The sequence below is a fragment of the Acinonyx jubatus genome, chromosome F2 (assembly GCF_027475565.1).
Source record: "Acinonyx jubatus isolate Ajub_Pintada_27869175 chromosome F2, VMU_Ajub_asm_v1.0, whole genome shotgun sequence".
In the NCBI taxonomy this organism is placed as follows: domain Eukaryota; kingdom Metazoa; phylum Chordata; class Mammalia; order Carnivora; family Felidae; genus Acinonyx; species Acinonyx jubatus.
Window position 1 is genome coordinate 20,915,454 of NC_069394.1, and position 15,023 is coordinate 20,930,476.

A 15,023-nucleotide genomic window follows, 5' to 3' on the forward strand; every position below is an offset into this window, starting at 1 on the left:
GTCCTGCACCTGTAAAAGTGGAGGTGTAGTCCTATAAAAAGTCCTACTTTGTGGGTATTATGTGGAGTACAAGAGTTGATACATGCAAAGGTCCTGGAGCAGTGACAGGAACAAAGTGCTCCCATAATGGTAGCCAGGACTGCTGTCCACAGAGCCCTGCCTGAAGGATTCAGGCAGGATTTACAGAGGAAACACGCTTTGACATATCAGATGTTGTCAGGTAGGGAGGCAAATGTTGGACATTTAAAGTGGAAGGATCTGTGAACAAAGGCCTTTGTATATTCAACCCACATTTAATTGAGCATATGCTATCCGCCAAGCACCCAGGTCGTTGTTAGTTTGGGAGAGGCATGGCACTATGAGAGTATATGGAATATTCCAGATCCTGACTTTATAAAAGAGGTGAGTCCCAGGAAAATGGCCACAAGGAATCATCTCTGAGAACAATTTTGTACATGACTAGCCCAGGATGGTCTCAAGGGGATATCAGACTAATTTCTTCACCTAGCCCTTTAGAAATTCTTCATTCAAATTCCTTTAGCACACCCAAGCGCACTGAGAGGTCTTCCCCCACCCCCCCCACCACTTTTTACACCCACCTGTACCTGCACACTAATAAAATATATCACAGTCCTTCGTTTTACAGGGTGACACTGCTGACTCTTCATATATCTCCATGAAGGATTATTCAGTTACATGGAACATTGCTTAACTGAAGATAGCCTGAGAAGGGATAAAGAAACAGTGTTAAGGCATATTAAAAATTGGCTTTTTCCTGGTGGCATTTTGTCATTTTTCAGTTTGGCATCTTTCCCTATTCTTTCTTTCTACCATGTAGATCTGTATGAGGCTTGAATCAGAAGGGATTTTCTTGCGAGGTGCCTTTCTTCAAGCATGTGGATAAAATTGCCAGGTTTAGTCAAAGTTTGTCTAGAGTCTTGCTCTATTTAGTCAAAAGCATATCACTTCTGTTGCTGGCCTCAGTCCCAGACTCCCAGAAAATTCTTAGTGCCTCTTGACCTGTGACAGTCTTCATTTACTCCCTAGAGTGGCCCTGGTTTTGAATGGTGTTGGTGTCGAGCCTTCCTGGGTCCTGGAGCAAGCTCCACCTGCTACCGCTCTGATTCCCTCAGGCCACCCTCACCAGACCATCCCATCCTGTCACCTCTGAAGCCACATGAGTCTGTTGCTACGCCTGCCATGATTCATGGCCTGGAGCTACAGGATCAAAACTTCTCGAACTTTCATTTATTTAAAAGAAAGCTCAATAAGCACATGTGGAGTTCTTCCTGTATGTGAAGGCTGCTCTCACTTTGCAGTTGAGGAAATGGAGGAACACCAAGGTTGAGAAAGTGGTCATACAGCTGGTAACTGGTGAAGCCAAGAAACTAGTGCTCCAGTCTAATTCAGGGTTTCCATCCTTAACCCCACTGTGCTGCTTCTCTGTGCTTAGAGCCACCTCGTCCAACCTCGTTTGGTCAAATGAGTTATTACACAAAAAGCTCCTAACACACAGTAAGAGGAATTTTTGTGCTAGCTCTTGTTATTTGCATGTTTAATAAAGGGTGAAAGCTGAGGCCATAGAAGTAATGCAAGTCTATACATTTAGGCCAGGATTTCTCAAACTGTATTCTGTAGAATGCTAGTATCCTTTGGATATTTATTTTTGAGAGAGAGAGAGGGAGACAGAGTGTGAATGGGGGAGGCGCAGAGAGAGAGGGAGACACAGAATCCAAAGCAGGCTCCAGGCTCTGAATTGTCAGCACAGAGCCCGACGCAGGACTCGAACTCACGAACTGTGAGATCATGACCTGAGCCGAAGTCAGACACTTAACCAACTGAGCCACCCAGGCATCCCATAAGATATCTTTAAAAAAAAAAAAAAGTTATCAAAAAGGTTTGAGAAATGTTGGTTTCAGAAAAAAAGTCTTTCATACCACAATACCTTTCAGATCCTTTAGTATGCTAATGTGCATTATTTATTTTCAAAAGGTGGCCATGGCATATAGAATTCTCTTAACTTACTAGACCCTCCATAGGAAAAAGTTAAGGTAGCGGGCCTGCGATTCTTTTGTTAGAAGGTCCTACTTGCAAGATTGGCCCTTGCTGGTGTCCTGAAACTTGACTTTCAGGAGGGTTCCCAGCTCTCCCTGATCAGATGGCCCATGTACTTAAATTGTCTGTATGGACAGTGTCATTTATCCTGAACACGTGTTTTCCTTCTGGGAGTTCGGAGTTTGGGTACATGCTAGGCAGAGGATGCCATGTGAACAGCCTCCAATAAAAATCCTGGCCAGTGAGTCTCTAATGAGCTTCCCTGGTAGATAGCATTTCACACAACATTCTCACCACTCGTTGCTGGAGGAATTAAATGCATCGTGTGTGACTCCCCGGGAGGGACTCTTGGAAGCCCGTGCCTGTTTCCTTCCAGACTTCACCCTGTGTGCCTTTCTCTTTGTTGATCTTGCTCTGTATCCTTCTGCTATAATAAATGTCGGCTGTGAGTATGACTATTTGCTGAGTCCTGTTGGTTCCCCTAGCAAATCACCAACCCTGGGGATGTTTTTAGGGAACATTTTCCCAACAAGAAAATCCTATTCCTCACAGTGTTTTTTTTAACATCCCATGGGCACTGGGGTTCTACAGCACACAGTATGTGCAGTGATGAGCTGTTCAGTCCCACATTTCAGAGGTAGAGATCGCCCCACACAACCACTCTGGGCTTCTTGGTAAAAAATCTTAGGGTTCCTAAGGCCCACGTGGAGGCCATCACCAAGTAACAATTTTCTTCCTGGCTGAGACACATAGATTAAATATATACTGACAGAGCAGAACTGACTGTTACAATTTCATTATTCTTTTGGAACAATCGGCTGGGAAGGGTAAGGATGCAACCAGTAGCCTCAAGATAGAGCCATCTGTTACATTCTTCCATTTTTAGACTTAGCTCTTTAGCCCAGGATAAAACTACTTATATAAATTTATATGAAATTATATTTCCATTTATGTGAAAATGCATTAAATTATATAAAATTATACATGTGTAGAGGAGATTTTTATATATATCTAAGACAACCCTACTAAAAGGACTTTATGGCTTTTTGAGCCCTATGGATCATAACTCACCCCTTAGTAAATATGATTTCCCTGAGTTCATTTTACAGCATAAACAGAGGCACCAAGGGTCTCCTGAGAGCAGGTAGGCTGCTATGGTGCATAAAACCCAAATAGAGGGGGTGATCAGCCTCAGAATGCGTTCCTCCAAGACCTTTCCCGGTACTCCTCCTCCTCCGCATTCTTCATGGCTGGCTTGTCCTCCTCTTATGCTTTTCACAGCTGCCAAAAGTTATATTTGCATATCCTCTACCATGGGTGGGGAACCGTGCTTCCTGCAATCCAGCCTGCTTCAGCTGACTTCCCTACCTTCTGTGTCTAGACCAGCCTACCCTGTGTTTCCTTTGACCTTGTTGACCTGTTTCCAGATAATAGCCAGTCTTACACCAAGACCCTGCCAACTCTTACTAGACTGACCCTTTACCAAGCTGACTAGTGCACAATTTTCTAAGCACTTTGCTCTCCTCACTGTCTCAACACCCCGTGCTTATGCTACAGCATGTCGTGATTGATGTGTTTCTTCTGTCTTCTCTGCCCTTTTCAACCTGTCTGAATCCCATCTCAGGTTCCAATCTGCTTTCCATGAAGCTGGCCTTCTCCCTTGGACCCCTGTGGACCTCCCTGGACCTTGAACCCCCACCAATATCTGGGCCTGTGGCACACACCTTAACATTTATCCTTTTATTTGCTTAGACATCTAACACATGGTGATTGAGCTCCTAATAAGGGCTATCCATCGCCCTAGAAAATAGGGGAATAAAAAGAGAGAATGAAACAAAGCCCCCACCCTCAAAGAGCTCACCGTGTGGTTGAGCCCATACCATGCCATACTGTTCTTTTTCATATGCTGGTCCTGATTATTCTCTGCACCTCAAAACTCTCTGGGAACAATGGGTTCCTCTTGTGTTTTCTTGCATTTTCAGAGTAATGAATGTTCAATCGTAAATAATGGTTAATCAGGAAAGAGCTGATTTCTATTCATTTCTACAGTTCATGAGCCATCTTAGCCTCTGTTTCCTCATCTGCAAACTAGCAATAGTCATATCTACTTCTTATAGTACTGTAAGGGCTGACTTAAATAATGTTTATAAGTGCCTAGCCCTGGGCCAACCACATACTAATCCCTTAAGTGAATGGTAGCTATAATTCTTATTAGGCAAGCCTGTGACACAGGTTTATAATTTTTTGTACCTAGAACTTTGGCCTCAGAGCAGCACTGGGAGATTTTTCCTAATGGGCCAGATCCTGGCATTGTACTGCCAACCTTCCTGCACGAGGTCTAACCTGAGCAGAATGGGTGGATTTAAAAGAGAAAGCAATTATGAGTCAGAAAGTCAACAATGCATGTAAAAACCTGCCAGGCTTCCTGTGCATGAGGATGTGGATTTCTACGACCATTTTTGGCATGAATTTTGCTGTCCGTAACTTGCTTCATTTCCTGACACTCAAGGCAGAGGGAGAGGGAGAAAGAGAGAAGGGAAGAGAAGAGAGCAAAGAAAAGAAAATTAATTTCCATGTAATAACTGAATACTGTGTGCCAAAGACGCATATTCTGTCCTGACAGCATCTCCGCCAGGAAGGGGTTCTTGTTTGCATTTTACAAATTGGGAAATGGAGACTTAAAGAGGTTAAGTAACCTGACAGAGTTGCACAGCTAACCTAGTACAGATCTGAAGCCAGTGCCCTTCATGTCAGATGTCCTTCGGGAAATCACGTCCATGGAATTCCTGGCCTGATCAGGCCTGATCCATCTGGATCTCACCTTCTACACAACCCATTCCCACTCTGCTCAGTGGGTCTGCGGCAGAGAAGACAGCTTCACAGCAAGCTCGCAACTCCACTGGAGTAGTACCTCTCCCCAGGCCTGGGACCAGGTCGAGGCCAGCAAGGTGCCTGGTACCAAATGTAAGGAGGCACTCACTCCCAGGTTCATTATGTGCAGACCCACGATTTTGCTCACCCTGATCCCAACCCTGCTCCTTCTACGGACTGTCCTGGGATATTGTTGCTGGGATTTGCTAGAGGCAACTATACCAAGACCTCCATCACCGAGAGAACCAAGATACGTCTGAGACTGGCTGGCAAGTTGTCTGCCATTCCCACCCTTCTCAAATCACATGTTTCTGTTTCTGGATAGCTCCTGCCCTAAAACTGTTTTCCCACCTTCAAAACCAACTTTCATGACTTCTTTTCAACTGACTTTCCCTCCAAAACTATAATATGCCATACAAGCAGAAGAAACTACGGAGATCCTTCACCACAGCTACATCATGGGGTTTCACCCCATGTGTTAATTCTACCCTGTTGGAAAGTGGCTGGGAGAAAGAACTGGAAGGCCAGGCCAGGGCATAGCGGAAAACATGGTGCTCTTGGTGGAAAGGTGCTGGTTTGCAAACTGGCCCTTATGCACAGAGGGCAAGGAGAGACCAATGAAGGAAGCAGTTCAGTCCAGATCAGTAGGTAGCAGTATTAATAAGCAAGAGAACTTATATACAAGGCTTGTGTTGCGCAACTGCAGGACAAGTAGATCTCCACACCCACCCGCCAGATTCTTAAAGTTTACAGAGAAGCCCTAATGGGGCTCAGTCACATATTCATCCAGATGGTCTCAACAACACTTTACTCTGTTAAGGTCCTTGGAACAGCTCCCACTGTGGAAACAACGGGCAGAACACACATTCCACGACAGAGGAGGGGGCGCAGAGCCCTTGATTCCCCAAGTCTGGTTTGCAGGTCAACTAGCGGTCATGTCTTCTCCGTGACCTCTTGCCACAACAGGGTGACCCTCGGACACAGAGTATGGGCAGTTGTACTTGCCACTGTTGAAACCCAGGCTAGCCCTCCTCATTTACAGAATAGGAAACTGAGGCCATGAGAGGGAAAATGACTTTCTGCAGTTATCTAGCTAATGCAAAATCAGGGCTAGAAACCCTCTGTCCTGCTTCTAACATGATTTTGACACTGAGCCAGGGAAATGGGGACCACGATATACTTTCTTCTCTTGGCTCTGTTATTACCACAGCTACCACCAACTCCTAAAATGAGGCACAGCTCAGCATGCCTGGATGGCTCAGTTGGTTAATCGTCTGGTTCTTGATTTCAGCTCAGCTCATGATCTCATGGTTCATAGGATCAAGCCCTGCATTGAGCTCTATGCCAACATCGTGCAGCCTGCTTGGAATTCTCTCTCTTGGCACCTTCTCTGTTTGCACATGTGTGCGCTCTCTCTCTTTCTGAAATAAACATTTTTTTTTTAAGTGAGGCACAGTTCATACTGTAGCTGTGCACCATTTTGCTCTCCCTCAAAACTTATCCCTCTAATTGAGTACCAGCAACGTGGTTCATGGGCCACTTCCATCAGAGTCATCTCAAGCATTGACTCAAAATGCTGAGTCTTGGGACATTACCTGGTTCTTCTCAGCCAGAGGTGCTTTGGTCACTAAAGTTTAAGTACTAATGTGGAGTTTATATTGTTTGTATCAGTGACTTCTTGGTTTCTGTGCTTCTCTTTGGTTTTCTTTCCTTTGGGGCACTAAAGTCAATACCTCTATCATGTATTTTCAGTTTTCAAATGTGATGAAAGTCACTATACTTTTCATCAAACTGTGATTTGGCTAAGAAAGAAATGGGAGAAGGGAATTCTCAGATAGCAGACATTCAGTATTCCCTTGTGGGTCATGATAGTCATGTAGAAAGATCCCTCATTTACCAAGTGGTGTGTTTTCAATAAAAATCTGTTGTCAAAGATGGTAAAAAGCTTTTAAGATCTTCATTTTCAGTTGTAGGCAAAATATTTCCAAGTGCACATCAGTACTTTCTTAAATGTCCTTTATAAGAATTTGGTTTGTTGTGTGAAAGAAAGGGGACATGCTGGTGGGCATGGGCAGTGTCCACAAATGTGTGGACACATTTAAAAATGTGATTTAAAAATCAGGAGATTGCACCTTTTTAAATTTGAATTTCCATCATCTCTTTTAAATATTCATAATATCTCATGCTGGACTATAGTCTCACAATGCGACAACCTGGTATCTTGATACCTACTCTCTGAAACAGACTATGGCACATTAGAGATGTTTATAAATTCTTTAACATTCTTCCTGTTGAGATATGTGGTCTGGGTTTCCTCCCTTTGAGTCTGGGAAAGCTTAGATTTCTCTGACCAGTAAAATATGGCAGAGGTAATGCTATGTAAGTTTTTGGACACAGGCTTACAGAAACTGGCAGCATTTACTTCCTGTCTCTTTTTTGTATGTATGTATGTATTCATTACTTCCTTCATTCATTCATTCGTTTAAAAGAGCAAGCAGGAACAGGGGAGGGGAAGAGAGCGAGGGAGAAAGAGAATCCTAAGCAGGCTCGCCCTGTCAGCGTGGAGCCTGACATGGGGTTCAGTCTCAAGAAGCACGAGATCATGACCTGAACCAAAATCAAAAGTCAGGTGCGTAACCAACTGAGCCACCCAGGTGCCCCTCCTTCCTGTCTCTTGAGGCAATGATTCAGGGAAATGAGCCACCATATATCAAGTGCAACTGTCCTGAGACCATATGCTATGGAAGCCCAAGCCACATGAAGAGGCCCTAGAAGAAGAAATGCCATAGGGACAAAGACAGAAGGTCAAAGAGCATCAAAGTGCCAGACACACGATTGAGGAGGCCACCTTGCAAGTAGATCTTCCATCCCCATGAGGGGCTGTCACATGGGTAAGAGATGAATCACCAAGCTAAGCCCTTTATAAATTCCTGACCCACAAAAGCATAAGCAAAATAAAATAATTGCCTTAAGCCATAAATTTGGAGTAGATAAGTGAACAAGAGCTTGTGTTTCCAGTTTGTTCTATTCTGACCTCCATTCTTTCCCCTGGCTTCAGTTGCTTAAATTATTTTACATCCTGGTTCCTGTAAGAATTTGGATTCATAATCTTTATTTAAACCATGGTCTGGAGACCCTTGAATTATGTGAACTCTTGGAAATTAAACTATCAAAAATAAATATATATATGACAAAATTAGGTTCTAAAGGCGGGAGGGATACCGAAAAAAATGGAAATTTCTACTTGAAATACTTTATCTTTCATGAACCACCTTGCTCAAGGTGAAAAGAGTATAAGATCAAGGATTGGTAAGCTTTTTCTGACAGTTGGCTTCCTTATCTTTAAAAGCAGGTCCTTGGGGCGCCTGGGTGGCTCAGTCGGTTAAGCATCTGACTTTGGCTCAGCTCATGATTTCGCAGTTTGTGAGTTCGAGCCCCGCGTTCCCCATCAGGCTCTATGCTGACAGCTCAAAGCCTGGAGCCTGCTTCAGATACTGTGTCTCCCTTTCTCTCTACCTCTCTCCCTCCTACTCTTTCTCTCCAAAATAAACATTAAAAAAAAAAGAAGCACGTCCTATTCATCTTTGACATTCATTGAGTCTTTTAGTAAGATAGCTCAGCTTTTGTATTATTTATTTTGAGTGTGTATTTGTGTATCTGGTAACACATTAGAAAGTATATTTATTCCATGGCATGCTAGCCTGTGGGACAAAAGAAATGTCTAGTTCTTTGTTGAAGTCTTGTACCTCCAGCTCTCAGTAAATACTTGTTGAATAAATGAATGGACAAATGGATGTGTATTAGTCACCCAGAATACAAAGACAAATGAGACACGGTCCCTGCCCTTGAGGAGCTCACAGTCTATCGAACCCAGGCAGCAAATTAAATACTGGTTATGCCTCCTGGGTAGCACATTCTTTTATTCAAAAACACTACTTCATCTGTGTCTAGCCACTGTTCACACCATACCCAGATGAAACAGTAAGCTACATGAAAAAAAATGTAGCTTTGTATGGTGGCAGATGGCAACTAGACTTGCTCTGGTCCTCATCTGCCAAATATCCAAATATCAGATTTTTACTTTGCACACCTGAAACAAATATAATGCCATAGGCCAATTATACCTCAATGAAGAGAAAACAACACACATTTCTTGGAGGAGCCCAGAATGAGACAGGGGGCTGCTAGCCACCTCCCCTGAAGAGACTGCCTCGCCATACTGAGTTTAGGTAGGAGGGAGCTGGGTCCCATCAGAGCTGCGGGAAGCAAGGCACAATCACTCAGAGGCACCATCAGGAACCCATCAGAAAGGCAAGAACAGAACCACTGACGTGTCACTCCATCAGGCTCTGCTTACACAGACCACAGAAAAAACAGTGAGGCTGTTGGATCAACACCACTCCTCAAAGCTGCAGCCAGAGCTGAAAGATTCAGGGAAAACACCAAAGTTTTGTTTTGTTTTGTTTTGTTTTGTTTTGTTTTGTTTTGTTTTGCTAAGGGAAATGGAGGAAGGCCTTGGTTGTAATCAGCCTGCCCCATATGGACTTGAAGGAATTCTCTTTTTTCCTTCCCAGCTATGTTGGGCAAAGTGTCAGCTTTTGCATTTTCCCCCTTTCTTTATAATTGAGGACTTTGTGAAACCAGACAGAGAGGAAGCAAAAACATTTGTTTAATCTTAAAGATAGGTGGCTCCTGGGCTCCTGGGTGGCTCAGTCAGTTGAGAGTCTGACATCAGCTTAGGTCATGATCTCGTGATCTTTGAGTTCTAGCCCCACATGGAGCTCTGTGCTGACAGCTCAGAGCCTGAAGTCTGCTTCAGATTCTATGTCTCCCTCTCTCTCTCTCTGCCCCCTCCTCCACTTGCACTCTGTCTCTCTCTCTCAAAAATAAGTAAACATTAAATACATACATATCTATATCTCTATCTATCTATATATGTATAATGTTGATATGATCAACATTGCACAGAGTGTTAATTAAAATGCTTTTGGGTTTTGAAGGGTTTCTTGTTGTTTATGTTGAATGGCAACCATGAGGATGTCAGGAAGTCATCAGGGGGTGATGGCAGGACTGTCTCACCAATTTCCAAGCAGTAGAGTCACATTCAAGCCCAGGGAGGCCAAACCCTGCAGCTGGAAATGACTTTCTGTTTATAAAGTAGAACCTGGTGAAATACTTAACCAGTAGTTAATTTGCTGCTGGACTGAGCTTCTTCAAGCAGAAATCTTCTGAGGAAAAGTAAAAGAAAGAACAACAGAAACCATATTTCCCTCCAGTTTCTCACAGTTTTTAAAACTGCCAACATCTTAACCATATAAGGAGAAAGTATCATCTTTATCAAGGGTCATTTTTTTTTTCTTTAAAAAGTAGCTGTGTCACCATTTCAACATTGGAATCAAGAGTAAATATAAACTCACTGTCTTAGGAATTAGGTAAAATTATGAAAACAAACCAAGTATTAAAATTAAATAGTAAGTGCAGAAACCATCGATAGGAGATGGCAATTTGCTTGCACACGATGTCCTGCTGACCGTCAGCTTTATCCAGTTCTGCCTGAAGAGATCCACTCTCAGAGGAGAACTTGGTATCTTCCTGAGAACTGATCCTGCTTGCTAATTTTTGACTTTATTCTTTCAAGTTTCACAACCTTTCTTTGATCTGTATCTCGGCTGTGCATCGCTGTCAGCTGTTACAAGTGTTTCCTGTGTGATCCACTACCCCTGGTGATTTCCGTACGTTTAAATCTAGAATCTCACATCCCAAGATTCCTGTCTGTAGATAGGCGGTACGTTATTAAGTGAATAAAGGTTTTATTGCCTAGCCTGTAAGCGGTGACTGGAAGGTGAAGTAAGGTTGAAGAAAGCATGTCAAGACAGCATGCTTGGTCTCCCTGCCTTGAAGAGGTCTGAAAACACTTAGTACCTGGGGACCCAGGGCCTGGAAGAGGCACTCACTGATGTGGAAAAGCAGAACTGGCAAGTGACATGGCTTACTGGCCCAAAGCCAGCAATTACTAGGGACCCGCTCAGTTGCATAGTCTTGTCCCCTTAATGTAGTGAGCCGAGCATTTTAAATGAAGACTACGTAGATAAAATTCCTGAAGCATGAGCCTCTTTTTTCCTCAATTCATGAAGACTGTTCTATAATCATAAAAATCACAGACCTAAAAGGAACTGTAAAAGATTATTTGTCCATGCCCCTGACTTCAGGTAGAACCATGTACAACGTATCTATAAAGAACAATGCACCTGTTTTTAAGCATTCAAGAAAATGACAGTAGCCAGCTTTCTTCAGTAACCTATCCTGATGCTTAATTACCTTCCCCAGAAGAAAAATCCTAGAATAGCTTCAGAGTCAGAACTGGATTCAAATGTCTGTGTTGTCACTGTCTGGCTATGTGATAGTCAGCAGATGACAGATCTTGATAAATCTTATTTGGAACGTGGAATACAGAACAGTCTACTTACATCACAAGGTGGTTTTTGGAAGTAAAGAGATAATGTAGCACCTGACACAAAGAAAATATGTTCCTTTTCTATTCCTCTTTCACCCAACCAGATACCCTCCTGTTGTGTTCTTAGTGTCCTCTGACTCAGTGTGGAGAGACCATGTCAAGTGTCCGATCACTCTCTAAGGTAGCGGGTAGCATGGCATAACTGGAAGACGGCACAAACGTCAAAGGGAAGTTGGCTTGCCACCTTCTGGAGAGCAAGACAGAGTGAGAAAGCAGCTAGTGTATCAGCATGTATTCGTTGCCACCATAATAAAGTACCACCAACTGGACAGCTTAGAACAACAGAAACGTGTCCTCTCAGTTCCAGAGGCTGATAGTGTGACATCATCAAGGTGCCAACAGGGCCGTGCTCCATTTGAAGGCACTAGGAAAGGGTCTGTTACGGGCCCCTCTCTCAGCTTCTGGTAGTTCCTTATATGGCTACATAACTCCAGTCTTCATGTGGCATTCTCCTGTGTGTGTGTCTTTGCCCAAAGTCCCCATCTTTATAAGGACACTAGTCTTATTGGGGAGCACACTACTCTAGTTTGACCTCATCTTAACTAATTGCATATGCAACACCAAACAAGATCACATTCTGATTTGCTAGGGGCTAGGACTTCATGCGTGAGCTTTGGGGGTACCCGGTTCAGCAGTTTACGAGGTTGTGAAATAGTAATTCCTAAAAATCTTTTGCCAGGCATTATTTGATATTATATTTAGTACTTAGAACAACATAGCTTTGCAGCCAGCCTCAAACAGTACCGGAAGACAATTCCTTGGAAAACCAGTCCCAAGCCCCTCACTTGTTTGGAGAGAAGGGAAACATCATAGTGGAGAACCCCCGAGTCATGTGCACAGATGGAAGAGGGAGACAGCATGGACTCAGAAGGGTGAGGCAACGACAGATGCCCTGGTTGAGCCACAGGAGGAATATTACAGGATAAAGAAAGGACTTGAGAGGCAGGGGCTTGTGAACTTTTCTCAAATCTGGGAGGTTTCTCTTCCTCTCGCCAGGGCTGTGTCCCCCTCCAGGGCTGGGAAGCTTCTGGCCCCACAACTGCAGGATGATGCAAAGGCCTTCAGCAGTCCAAGGAGAAAATATTTTTAATGTTTTTTTTTTTTATTTTTGAGAGAGCGCACATGAGCTGGGGAAGGGCAGAGAGAGAGGGACAGAGGATCCAAAGAGGACTCTGTGCTGGCAGCGGTGAGCCCAATGTGGGGCTCAAACTCACCAACTGTGAGATCAAGACCTAAGCTTAAGTCAGACACTCGCCTGACTGAGCTATCCAGGTGCCCACAAAGAGAAAATATTTCTAAAAGAGCTCTCGCCCTGAAAAGTAGCCTTCATAAAAAGAACAATGGTAATTGAGATTCTCAACACCACATTTTTGGGAAGTTGGGACTGAGAAAAGTTTAGAGTAATTTTCACAGTATCAAGAGAGATGAAGAGCAACATTTTGTAATTTTAAAGCAAGGGGGAACAAGAGGAGGCTTGAATTATGCGAGGTGTGATTCAGATTAGAAAAGAACTTCCTGATAGTAAAAGAAAGAAATTGTGGTATTTTCCCTACTTATCTTAGAAAGACAGCCATGTCTCTATGACAAGCATAGTCATATGAGAGACTGGACTTTTCCCATCCCTTTTTGAATGGACCGGCAAGATACTGTGTGCATAACCTATGCCAGGTGCAGGGCTAACGTCTAGGGTCATAGGGATGAAGGGCACAGGCCAAGTCTTCATAGAGTTCATTGACTCATGCTTCATGCTCAGTACCTAGCTGTTGAAGAAATACGGAATGGAGATGTATAAATAGATTGTAACACAATGACAGAGTACTGCCCCATACTGTGATTATATTTCTGACTGTGGGTGAAGTAATTAATGCTTGGTGGATGAGCCACTTGAGCATCTTGAAAGATTACTGTTAGTTTGTGAAGTAGGTGTGGAAGGATGGGACACGCACAAGAGTCATGGCGCTGGGTCATCTGGACACCTGCTACAGTGTGATTGGAGTAGAGGTTACGTAGTAGAGACAAAAGGACCGGTGATTAGGAGGTGGGAGGAGAATGAAATATACAAACCCCAGTTCTTCAGAGTCTCGTGAGCTCCTAGTGACTCTAATGGTTTATTTACCATAAGTCAAGTCTTACCTTATTTAATACTTTCCTGGCCTGTCCTGAAAATAGGACAACCTTTTTTGAGCTTCATTTGTAAATTTGTAAAACAAAAGAATCATTGCTGAGTTCATATTCTAAAAAATAGGCACGAGTGAGGTGATTCTTCAGTTTGGGAATATTTGACCTCAGCCATGGATATCTGTGAACATCCCTTCTCTTTCAGGAGTGACATGTTTCATGATCATGATACAGAAAACTGAACTAGCCTGGCATCAGCTGCTTAACAGAGAGTGGTGGGGCTTCACGTAGGAGGTACATGAGGAGAAGGCACGAGCTATCTGGGATTCTCAATGAGGTTGGAGCCACAGAGCACAGGGAACTTGCTATTTAGCTCTTGCCAACTTCTTACAGAAACATCTCCTCTGTGCACAAGGAGAGGGTGGCTCTGAGGGGCTCAGAAGCTCAGGGAACATGCTGCTACAAATGCTGCATCTTGGACCCTCTGATCTCTCCCACCAAGAAAGGAGATGTAAGCCAGGCAAGAAGGAGGTGGGAGCTGAGGTGAATCAGCTGTGAGAGGAGCCCTCCCCGTGTGACTGTCTACTGAGTACTTCCTCCTTTTCAGACTCGGTGCTAATGCTGGAAGGCAAATACCATACATTCCTGACCAGCAGGCACCCCAGGTTTTCCTTTAGAGACAGACATTTCCTTTGCAAAACAGTTGAATAAGCAGTCACTGTACCACAGGAGAAAATAAGGAGATAAGCAGAGGATGCTGTGGACCCTAGAGGGTGCCCCTAACTCCCCCCTAACACTGCAGAGCATTCCAGGCATAGCAGCAAGATTCAAGAAGTGACTTGCTCAGTATGGCTGGAGTTTGCTGTTTGTGGCAGGGGCTGAGACTGAAGTGTAGATAGAAGTGTATGGTGCTAAGGGACTGGAATGTCACCTCTAAGCCCCCACAGGGCAGAGGACCCAGAGTCATTTGGCTGTAAGCCAAGGTCCCACACCTTCTGCATACACATGCACAAGCAATCATTCAAGGGCACTTTCCTACCATTGCGATGGTTATGCTGAGAAAACCAGGGAAGAGCACAATTGTAAAGAGTAATTAGTGTTGTGACTAAATAAATGAACGCCACCTGTGCATCCTGTTTGGGGAAATGAGTCAAATTAGTGAAACAAGTTGCATAATCACAGCAAATGCCAATCTCAGCCATTGCCGCTATGCCGGTCATTTCTAGTTTTAATGAGTGGCTTCGTGATCAGTGTTCATTCAGATGAATGAAGAGGAATTTTAGGTTTATGTTTTATTTTCAATCACATACGTAATTGTAATCGTTGCCAGAATTTTTATTTTTTTAAATTTAGTTAAGCAAAAATAAAAAAGATACTCTAAGCCCACCATGCAGAAATGACCAGCAACATTTTGGTGCATATACTCTCAGACTTTCATAAATATGTATATTTATGAAATGTATAT

The 15,023-nt window shown here is 43.5% G+C and overlaps 1 protein-coding gene and 1 long non-coding RNA gene across 9 annotated transcripts in view; one reads left to right on the plus strand and one right to left on the minus strand.

The window, feature by feature from the left end:
• The window catches only part of SAMD12 (sterile alpha motif domain containing 12), a 384,200-nt gene that overhangs the window by 243,379 nt on the left and 125,798 nt on the right, over positions 1 to 15,023 (plus strand). The gene's annotated exons all lie outside the window — the stretch shown is intronic.
• The window catches only part of LOC113600596 (uncharacterized), a 34,522-nt gene that overhangs the window by 18,570 nt on the left and 929 nt on the right, over positions 1 to 15,023 (minus strand). For all 3 annotated transcript variants that reach the window (XR_003421663.2, XR_008292554.1, XR_008292555.1), the window contains exon 2: positions 606 to 723. This is a non-coding gene — a long non-coding RNA (uncharacterized LOC113600596). The remainder of the gene's footprint in view (positions 1 to 605; positions 724 to 15,023) is intronic.